Raw genomic sequence first — 12,444 nt, forward strand, 5'->3', positions numbered from 1 at the left:
CATTTTCAACTCCAACCTCTTAGTGTTCTTCATTAAACTTTGTCTACACATCACAAGGAAGATATTGATACTAATTTTGAGAAGTTTGATGAAGGTTTAGCAAGTTACAATTAAAGGTAAGTTTGCATTTTTGAGAATTTCTTTGTTAAAGTTTATGTTCATGTTATGGGTGTTAGTTTGGTGAAAGAAAATTTTGAGTTTGAAGGGTTATTGTTGTTTTCATTTTGGACAGCCATGAGTCATGTTTTTGATGAGATATTTGTGCATATAATTGATGAGAAATGGTGTTGATCATGATGAATTAGTAACCTAGTGAATTATTTCATGTTTATGTGGTGATTTATGCACTTGGATGGGAAATTGTAAAATGGACGGCACTTTGATGTTGAAGAATGGTTTGTGGCAGCTTGGGGACACTTGAGTAATGGTATATATTGAAGGAAATGTATGCAGAATATTAACCTAGAAGGATTGATGATATGTATGTAGATTGATCTTGTAAAGTGTGTGTAAAATTTGTAATGGTTAGGTGTGTTTGTAATAGTACTTAGAAATTGTAATTGTGAATGATATTGGTGTGTTGAGGCTGATTGGAATCTGCCCAAAATAATGTTAATGTAAAGTAGAAAGTGCTTTTGGTAATGTACCAAAACTGATTTGGTAGGGTATGGAAGTAAACTTTGCAAGGTAAATATGTGTTTTGAATGGGGTGTGAAAAGCATATTGAGGGCAGTACACATTTTAACCTATAACCTTAAATGTGTAACCTCAATTGGTATGAGACCAATTTGAGGTGAAACTAGGCACAAAATGTGCCAACTTTCATTGAGAAACCATGCCAAAATTCTGCTTGCAAGGTGACCTAAAAAAATGACCAATTCGGATTAGGTGCAATTAGGACCTGAAAAATGACCAATTGGGCAGCAGTGAGTGTTTAGGCCATAACTCACTCAAACCAGGTCCAATTGACCTGAAATTTTGACCAAGAATAGTTAAGACCCATACCTACAAGTCTTATGAAGACACCAAAGCCCAGAAATGACCATAAGCAAGTCAAACAACTTGCACAAGTTCGGGTCCAAAAACTGGCCGAACCAGAATTGACCAATTTGACCTAAAATTGTCCTAAAATGGTACCACTTGACCAGCAATAGTGTAATGACCATAACTTGGTCTACTTAACTCGGATTGACCTGAAATTTTGCACCGCGTGCAATAAGACCTAGATCTACAAATTTGTAGTTTCGACCGAGACCCGAAAACCGAGGGAACTAGATCTTCCGGTTAGGTCAAACTAGTGTCCCGGAATCCAGCAATTTGCATTAAAATGCACTAAGCAAGAAAATGACTTTGGTAAAACATACCAAACCTAAAACCCTATCAAATGTGACATATTAACGACACTAAAACCTAATTTACCTAAAACGCAACGAGGGTCGGTATATTAGGCGATTAAGTGAATAATTGAGTTCAGTGCATTATTTACCAAACACCATCGATAGAGACAGTTTAAATTACTGAAACACTTCAAATTGTGTTTCTCAGTTACCAAAGACTCAGGAAAAGGGAAGGAAACACTGAGTCCAGATCAGGGGGACAGTCATCAGAGGTTTGTGCACAACAACTGTTTCTTTTGAATTATTTTCAATGGAAATAAATATTGAATATTTGCATATCATTGTTTTAAATTGTGGAAATGTGTTTGGTGGACACTTATTGATTGAAAAACATTGTGAATGGTTTCAAATCAGAAAAATTGTTTGTTTGGTTTTTGATGGAGACTTATTGATTGAAAAGCAATCAGTAAATGGTTTTTGTGGAAATTGAAGTGAATTACAATTGTGTTTCCATTTTGTGAATGAAATTATAACTTTGGAAATTTATTGGATTCTTACCTATCATTTGAATAAAATGTTTGGAATTGTTTTGAATCACAAATTCAATGACACTGATAATATCTTCCTCCTCGATTAATTGGGTGAGTGTGATTATTCCTTCATCTTTGACTTATTAGTCCAGGGTGAGTATGATTATGTTCCTCCCTCTTTGACTTCCCACCGAGGTGAGTATGGATGAGTTCTCATTATATAGCTAGCTTCCTCCTCATTGATTTCGATTATTGGGGTGAGCATGTCTTGTCGTGGTGTACAACACGGCATATATGGAAAAAATTGTGTCATGGCCTAAATTGTGTTATAGATTGGCAACACTGTATTCTTCAGTTATTTGATCGAATTGTGTTATTATGTATTGTGAGATTGTGAAATTGATTTAAACTCTTATTGACATATACTGTCTATTGAATTCAACCATGATCTGACTTATTGAAAATTATTGTGATATTAACAAATGGAGTTTAAATTCTTGTTGACATTTATTGTCTTGAATTTAACTATGGTTTTAAGTATCCACTATTGATATGATTTATGAATTGTGATTTAAAATTTGTATTTGGTTAATGTTGTGCACCACTGAGACATTGTCTCAAATGATAGCTTTTATTGTCGCGCAGTAGAGAGACAGACAGGCGCGAGCTAGGTCGCTAGTATCGCCAATGAGAGATTTTTGGGTATAGTGAGTATACCACATGTGGCATTTTGTAATCAGAATGTATATTCACTGTATGTATATTTTGTTCTTGGTTTTGAGCAGTTGTAAATTTAAGTTGTACAGTAAAGTTGTAAAATAATTATGAGTTATTTGGCTTGTAAAAATTGTGTTATATCTTTGTATCTTAGTCTTTGAAAATCACTGTGGATTTGACTTGAGAAATGTGTTGTGTTGATAAAAATGTTGGAGTTGAGATTTGAAAATATATTGAAGTGTTTTTTACAGGTTTTCTGAAGAACTGTTTTGTCCAAAATACAAATGGCACCTTGCCAAAATTTTTGCAGATATTCCAAATAAATCAAATGAGTTAGTTGTTTCACTTCAGTTCACCAAAGTCTTTCACACCTGTAAATAGTGCTCACCATCGTAAAAAGAAGTAAGAAAAGTTTTTAAAATCCCTTGTAGTGTATTTAATGGATTATCAGTAGACGGAGTTGGTAATTCATTAGGTATACTACGGGATCATGTTATGCCTTACAGAGGGGTAGGGTGTGACATGTTTTAGTGGTATCAGAGCAAAGTTTTTAAATTCTGTTTTCACCTGTCATTTGAATATTCTTTCTTCACAGTACAACTGCTCAATATCATTGTTTGATACATACAGTACATTACATTATAAATATGCACTAACGGGAGGAAATCTCCTTGTGTTATTGGTTTAGGAGATCTAAAATCCTCGCATTGACTATGGAAGAGGGTGATCGTTCACGATCAATCTATTGAGGCCGAGGTGCAAGGATGCCCCATGCCTACATAATGTCGGTGGTTCAAGAGCACCGCCCTCGCAGCATCTGCAGCTCGATTCACAACAGACGGCTGCAATGTTCCAACAAATGGATGGTAATGTGCCTACTCAAGTCCCAATACAGACGCCGGTGGTACAACCATAGTCTTCTGCTAGACAATATGACAAATTGATGAAGTATGGGGCTACAGAGTTCAAGGGGACAGTAGATCCTCTAGAGGCAGAACAATGGTTAGAGAGGATGGATAGGGTATTCAAAAAACTGCATTGCACAGAGGAGCTTAGATTTGAGTACTCAGTATCTTTGCTACACGTGTATGCTAATGACTTGTGGAAAACCATCCCCATACCGATAGAACTGCAGTGCTAACATGGAATGACTTCCTCGGGAATTCAGGCAAAAATATGTCCCCGATGCTTATGTAGACCGTAGCCGCAAGAATTCCTAAGTCCAAACAGGGGGCGATCTGGTCGAGTATGAAAGGAATTCTCCCGCCTAAGCCATTATGCAAGAAGTCTACTTTCTACCAAAGAGGAGAGATGTAAGAGGTTTGAAACCGGCTTGAAGCCTAGTATCGATTACAAGTGGTCGGATTCAAACATAACAACTTCTCCAACTTATTTCTCAAGCACTAAAATTAGAAAGAATTGAATCAAGCGGCTCTTGAGAAAAAGAAATCGGAGAAGGCGTAAAAGAGGGAAAGTCGCAGAATGAGTTCTAGTGGTCCCTCTTGGAAAGAGGAAAAACTTTGGGGATACGACAGAGATAGTAAGAAGTCGGTAGAGATAGATCTTTTGAATGAGAAACCACCTCGATCCGATCACCAACTCAACAGAAACCCGTAAATCTTGCTGTCGGATCGACTTTGTGAAAATTGTGGTAAACCACATAGTGGGGTATGTTATAGAGCGTAGGAGCATGCTTTAATTGTGGAGAGCGGTCATTTTGCTAAGGATTGTGTAAATCCAGTCGTTCGATCATTTACTACACCAAAGGGATTAACCCAAGTTTCTACCCCAAAGAGTTCACCATCGGTTAGTAGAGGCAAAGGTAGAGGTAGGGTAGTACACCTAGAAGTCGACTCATCGTGAATTAGCCAAAAGCAGGTGATGCTTCAACGAAAGTATACGCTATCTGACGAGAAAAGAGACTGAGACTTTTGACATCATTCTGGTACTTTCTCAATTAGCAACCGAGATATATATATGTATTGTTTGACTGGAATTTTCATATTTTTACATTAGTGTTAGAACTATATGTTCTGTTGTTATTCGTTCTGAGAGGAATAAATTTTGACGCATTAGTGATTAGCCCTTAAGATAAGGATTGTGATAATAAGTGAAATTTGTTTTGAAAGAGTTTATCGTGAAAAGTATTTTCTAACACACCATAAATTATAAAGCTAATTAGTGAGCCTACTTAATGTAAGGCAAGAGGACGTAAAAGTAAGATGCAGTAATGGAATTGCTCTTGATAAGGGCAAGGAGGTTACTGTTAGAAATTGCTAATGGATATTGTAATCGAATAAGATTCGAATATCGGTGAATTCAAAAGAATAAAAGATAACAAAGTTTGATCTATTGGGATGTATCGTAGTAACTATGCAATGTTCTTGATGTTTATCTTTGTAGTCGCAGATTACAGTACTAACTTGAGATTATTGTGTAGAGCTACGTACTAACCGATAGTACACCTAGATGAGAATAGTTGCCAACGGCATCTGTTTTGGCATAGTTATGCGGGCAATTTAATTGTTAGAAATAAGTTTGAAAATCCTACTTAGGGATCTAAAACTCAAAAGTTAAAATATCGAAGGTTATAGTTCAAGTACAAAAGGAAGTAAGTTATAGAACATTGTGGATAAAAAGAGTTATGGAAGTAGAGACTTGAGCAGTTGATTCATATGTAACAAAGAAATATTCGAATGTGAGGAAGACTATGGGCTAGAATGGTCAGAGGACCAATGCCTGATGAATGATTCTAATATGACCTCAAGGGTCATTCAAGAAGGAACGTGAGCTGAAATATTAGACAACATAATAGTAAGAGGAGATTGGTGTTATCCAAACAAAGTAAACATTGTATTAGATTGTTAAAAGTCTTACGATCATATAGAAAGGAGAAAATAAACGTATGACTATTGTAAGATGATTACGGGGTAAAATTTCGTGGACGAAATTTATTTAAGGGGGGGAGAATTGTAACACCCTAAGTTCGGTGAGTGCGTTCTGTGCTCCGGTGACCGGTGTTGTCCTGGACAGCTAGGATGCCTAGAACCACACTTCAATGAGAGTGTTGAGACATAAAATAATGAAATATAAGAAATGTATGTACACGAAAATCAATGGAAAAATGATTGCAAAGAAATGTGATCAAGTTAAGCAGCTGAAACCTAACGATGGGTGACCGCCTTTGGGAAGTCACGGCGTGGACCGTTGGATCGCCTCGGATCATGGAACCCGGAAAATATTTTGGGACATAAATAGACCCTTGTTGAAGAATAAATATCATTAGAAATATCAAAGAAAAATTAAATAATTAGTACAAAGAAAAGTGAGAAATCGAAAAAGCAGACAAAACCCTTAATACCGAAAAATCAGAATGCCACGAGCAGGGCATTATGGTCATTTGACATCGAAGTGTCTTTTGACCTAAATTTCCGTTAAAAATAAATAGTATTACACTTAGAAAATAAAATGAAAAATTAAATTGGTGGTACCTAAAATAAATAGTGGAAATTATGGGTTAAATGTGGAATAAATGAATAATTACTTTATTATATGATTAAGTGACTAAGTGGACCACTAAGGATTAATTAAATACATAGTGGGACATGTGTACACTTAAAATTCAGCTGAATAAGTCATCTTCATCATTTGAATTCAAATAGACGAATTTAAGAGTGAAGTAACATCCATAGCAATTTAAAATGAAAGCTTTCTTAACTCTCCATTTTCAACTCCAACCTCTTAGTGTTCTTCATTAAACTTTGTCTACACATCACAAGGAAGATATTGATACTAATTTTGAGAAGTTTGATGAAGGTTTAGCAAGTTACAATTAAAGGTAAGTTTGCATTTTTGAGAATTTCTTTGTTAAAGTTTATGTTCATGTTATGGGTGTTAGTTTGGTGAAAGAAAATTTTGAGTTTGAAGGGTTATTGTTGTTTTCATTTTGGACAGCCATGAGTCATGTTTTTGATGAGATATTTTTGCATATAATTGATGAGAAATGGTGTTGATCATGATGAATTAGTAACCTAGTGAATTATTTCATGTTTATGTGGTGATTTATGCACTTGGATGGGAAATTGTAAAATGGACGGCACTTTGATGTTGAAGAATGGTTTGTGGCAGCTTGGGGACACTTGAGTAATGGTATATATTGAAGGAAATGTATGCAGAATATTAACCTAGAAGGATTGATGATATGTATGTAGATTGATCTTGTAAAGTGTGTGTAAAATTTGTAATGGTTAGGTGTGTTTGTAATAGTACTTAGAAATTGTAATTGTGAATGATATTGGTGTGTTGAGGCTGATTGGAATCTGCCCAAAATAATGTTAATGTAAAGTAGAAAGTGCTTTTGGTAATGTACCAAAACTGATTTGGTAGGGTATGGAAGTAAACTTTGCAAGGTAAATATGTGTTTTGAATGGGGTGTGAAAAGCATATTGAGGGCAGTACACATTTTAACCTATAACCTTAAATGTGTAACCTCAATTGGTATGAGACCAATTTGAGGTGAAACTAGGCACAAAATGTGCCAACTTTCATTGAGAAACCATGCCAAAATTCTGCTTGCAAGGTGACCTAAAAATGACCAATTCGGATTAGGTGCAATTAGGACCTGAAAAATGACCAATTGGGCAGCAGTGAGTGTTTAGGCCATAACTCACTCAAACCAGGTCCAATTGACCTGAAATTTTGACCAAGAATAGTTAAGACCCATACCTACAAGTCTTATGAAGACACCAAAGCCCAGAAATGACCATAAGCAAGTCAAACAACTTGCACAAGTTCGGGTCCAAAAACTGGCCGAACCAGAATTGACCAATTTGACCTAAAATTGACCTAAAATGGTACCACTTGACCAGCAATAGTGTAATGACCATAACTTGGTCTACTTAACTCGGATTGACCTGAAATTTTGCACCGCGTGCAATAAGACCTAGATCTACAAATTTGTAGTTTCGACCGAGACCCGAAAACCGAGGGAACTAGATCGTCCGGTTAGGTCAAACTAGTGTCCCGGAATCCAGCAATTTGCATTAAAATGCACTAAGCAAGGAAATGACTTTGGTAAAACATACCAAACCTAAAACCCTATCAAATGTGACATATTAACGACACTAAAACCTAATTTACCTAAAACGCAACGAGGGTCGGTATATTAGGTGATTAAGTGAATAATTGAGTTCAGTGCATTATTTACCAAACACCATCGATAGAGACAGTTTAAATTACTGAAACACTTCAAATTGTGTTTCTCATTTACCAAAGACTCAGGAAAAGGGAAGGAAACACTGAGTCCAGATCAGGGGGACAGTCATCAGAGGTTTGTGCACAACAACTGTTTCTTTTGAATTATTTTCAATGGAAATAAATATTGACTATTTGCATATCATTGTTTTAAATTGTGGAAATGTGTTTGGTGGACACTTATTGATTGAAAAACATTGTGAATGGTTTGAAACTGTGAAAAATTGTTTGAATGGTATTTGATGGATACTTATTGATTGAAAAGCACTGTAAATGGTTTTTGTGGAAATTGATGTGAATTACGAATTGTGTTGCCATTTTGTGAATGAAATTATAACTTTGGAAATTTATTGGATTCTTACGGATCATTTGAATAAAATGTTTGGAATTGTTTTGACTCACAATTGGCATGACAATGATAATATGTTCCTCCTCCATTAATGGGGTGAGTGTGATTATTCCTCCCTCTTTGACTTATTAGTCTGGGGTGAGTATGATTCTGTTCATCCCTCTTTGACTTCCCGATGAGGTGAGTATTGATGAGTTCTCATTATATAGCTAGCTTCCTCCCTCATTGATTTCGATTATTGGGGTGAGCATGTCTTGTCGTGGTGTACAACACGGCATATATGGAAAAATTGTGTCATGGCCTAAATTGTGTTATAGATTGGCAACACTGTATTCTTCAGTTATTTGATCGAATTGTGTTATTATGTATTGTGAGATTGTGAAATTGATTTAAACTCTTATTGACATATACATCTATTGAATTCAACCATGATCTGACTTATTGAAAATTATTGTGATATTAACAAATGGAGTTTAAATTCTTGTTGACATTTATTGTCTTGAATTTAACTATGGTTTTAAGTATCCACTATTGATATGATTTATGAATTGTGATTTAAAATTTGTATTTGGTTAATGTTGTGCACCACTGAGACATTGTCTCAAGCGATAGCTTTTATTGCTGTCGCAGGTAGAGAGAAGACAGACAGGCGAGGCTAGGTCGCTAGTATCGCCAGCGAGAGTTTTTTGGGTCTAGTGAGTATACCACATGTGGCATTTTGTATTGTAATGTATATTCACTGTATGTATATTTTGTTCTTGGTTTTGAGCAGTTGTAAATTTAAGTTGTACAGTAAAGTTGTAAAATAATTATGAGTTATTTGGCTTGTAAAAATTGTGTTATATCTTTGTATCTTAGTCTTTGAAAATCACTGTGGATTTGACTTGAGAAATGTGTTGTGTTGATAAAAATGTTGGAGTTGAGATTTGAAAATATATTGAAGTGTTTTTTACAGGTTTTCTGAAGAACTGTTTTGTCCAAAATACAAATGGCACCTTGCCAAAATTTTTACAGATATTCCAAATAAATCAAATGAGTTAGTTGTTTCACTTCAGTTCACCAAAGTCTTTCACACCTGTAAATAGTGCTCACCACTGTAAAAGAAGTAAGAAAAGTTTTTAAAATCCCTTGTAGTGTATTTAATGGATTATCAGTAGACGGAGTTGGTAATTCATTAGGTATACTACGGGATCATGTTATGCCTTACAGAGGGGTAGGGTGTGACAATGGAAGTGCAAATTATTGTAATGTTCAAACTTATTTTCGAGTTTTGTAATGAATGTAAATTAATTTTTCTTTGTGGAATATGAATGAAGTTATTTAATATTATTTCTGAAGAAAATTGAATTGAGAATTGTTTTGAATTATGGAGTTGGGAGAAATGATGCTGATTTTTGATGTGGTTGTAGTTGATTTTGATGAAATAAATTATTGGAAGTGTTTTTCACAGGTTTTGAAGAACTATTTTCCCCAAATATAAACGGTACTCTACCGAAAATTTTCTAAAATTTGTGTAAAAATAAAAATGTACAAAAATTTAAACTATTCTTTAAACTTCAAGTAAAAGTTTTTAATTCCTACCAAAAGTGCTCGCCACCTTCAAAAAGTAAGAAAATTATTTTGAAATCCCTTGTAGTATATTTAATGGGGTAACGGTAGGCGAAGTACGGTAATTCATTATATGTACTATGGGATCATGTTACATCTTACTGAGGGGTAGGGTGTGATATGTTTAGTGGTATCAAAGCAAAGGTTTTAAAGTAAATTTTGAACTGTGAATTTGAAATATTTTGTCGGTACATACAACTGCTCAGATATTTGATACATATAGTACAATTGCATAATAAATATGAATTAATGGAGAGAAATATCCTTGTGTAGGTTATCCCGAGATAAGAAAATTTCTAAATAGAAATGGAAGAGGGGAATAAACCAATAGAACAATTAGATACGATTGAAGCACAAGAGGAGGCCTCAACTCCTTGAAGTGTCGAAGGCTCGACTGTAACAATTCCACCGGTACAAATCACCACATAAGTGGCATAGCAAATGGCCACCTTCTTCCAACAAATGGCTAACAGTTTGTCAGCCCAAGCTCAAACCCAAGCTCAAGCCCAAGTACAGACTCAACCCCCACAAGGGCAGTATGAAATAGAAAAGAGTGAGAAATCTATGGGTCAGAACTCGAATAGGCAATTGGGGAAAAGAAAAGAATTTGAGGAACCCTAAATTTATAGATATGACAGAGGCGGATCTTTAGGGTGGAAGCAATCGAGAACCCGGTGGTAAAGAATTCGAAGTTCCTACCCTATTCTTGTCTGTGAGGTATGTGGCAAGTTACACAGGGGTATTTGCTATAAGGTTACTGGAGCCTGCTTCAATTGTGGTGGAATAAGGTATTACGCCCGAGATTGTACTAGCGCACGTCAATTTATGCCACATACTACACCAGAGGAATCAGTCTAAGGTTCTGATTTTAGAGGCTCATTAATAGTCAGCAGGGGCAGAGGCAGAAGTAGAGACAAAACTTCGGGTAATCCTAGCACAATGGACCAACCTGAGCAGAGGAATACACTAGGAAGATGGAACACTATGCATTGAGGGGAAGAAGCAGAGACTTCAGATGTAGTTGTCGGTATGTTCTTAACTTTTGAAAGGAATAATTATGTACTATTTGATTTCTGCTCTACTTATTTATATGCTAATGCCAAAATTATATGTTCTACTACTATTCCCTTGCATGGAAATAAATTTTGATGTGTTAATGATTAGTCTTTTAGGATAAGAATTACGATAATAAGCATGATTGAAATTAATTTTGGAAAAGTTTCTAGTGAGAGATATCTCTTAGACTATGATAAATTATAAAGTTAATGTTAGTAGTATGCCCTAGAGCATATCATTTAGTATGTATCTTGTACATATTTTATTAATAAAAGGCATTTCCACTTTTCCGTTTACATAATATATTTATGTGTAATAGAAAAGGTCCATTGATATTTTGTTAGAAATATTATTCTTAAGTTGTTAAGAATATGAGTGACAATATTTCTAGCACAAAGTATCATAAATAGGTTCACAATCAAGGATACTTCATAATAAGGACATGACTTATCCAGAAAGATTGTATTCATGTTTGTTCCCAAGTTATTTATATGAGATATAAATAAGATGGAATGGTGAGTCTCATGCCATATAACAAACATGATAGGCACTTATACATGATAAGTAGGCCGAACCAGTGACACTTATGACAAGCACATGGAGTTTACTCTTGTCAATGTTTTGTCATAAATCATATCAGTGCATATAATCTTTAGACCTGAGATAGCACAGTTATCTTGTATATAGGTAGTTTGAGTTTGATCTGCTTTCATACTTGTACTGTATGGGTATATGGGCATGTGTTGGCTCCTACTAGTTATATATGGAGGTAGGTGTTGATCAAGATGGAATCTGTTCCTCTAAGTAAATAGAGATAAAATCCTATGTTCATTTAATTGTTCTTGATGTTTCAAGTTCCTGGCCAGGACAGATAGATTTATTCGTAAAAGAGTTTCGATGAGAAAATCTTTTAATCAAGAACTGGAATTAAAAGAGAACATAATATTCATAGCAAATGGAGTTTGACATAAACCATGACTCGGCTTGAGTTGGGATTTTGTAACAGAGAGATTCTAGTGCATGGTAACATATGATTATAGGTTCATTTAAGGTAAACCTTATTACTAATTGGGTGGCCATGGCATGCTATGCTAGGTGTTAACCATGGTCTATGAGGTTCATAAAATGATTTAGAGAAATCATTTATGGTAAGAAAGAGTTCTGATGATATTAAGAGTTGATATCATGTCTCATTGCCAATTAGTGATGAGCCTAGTAAGTCACACACATACACAAGTTATCACCTATTTAAATATGATTTAATTAATTAATTAAAGAGTTTAATTGATTAATTAAATAGGTTTGGTTTGCAATTAGATTGCAAAGTCCCTAGCATGACTTGAAACCAAATCTAGATTATTGGATGTGTAGTATAAATTAAATTTATATTTAAAGTGTTTAAATATGAATTTAATTGATGAGAAATTAATTAATAGAGATTAATTAATTAATTTATATTTGATATAAATTAATTAGAAGAAGAAAATAATTATTTTGGGTTAAGAACTCAAAATTAAGACACAGGGGCATTTTGGTCATTTCACAGTGTGACACGTGGCATCATGAGATGGTGACACATGGGATTATACATAAG

The sequence above is a fragment of the Hevea brasiliensis genome, chromosome 5 (assembly GCF_030052815.1).
Source record: "Hevea brasiliensis isolate MT/VB/25A 57/8 chromosome 5, ASM3005281v1, whole genome shotgun sequence".
NCBI lineage: Eukaryota > Viridiplantae > Streptophyta > Magnoliopsida > Malpighiales > Euphorbiaceae > Hevea > Hevea brasiliensis.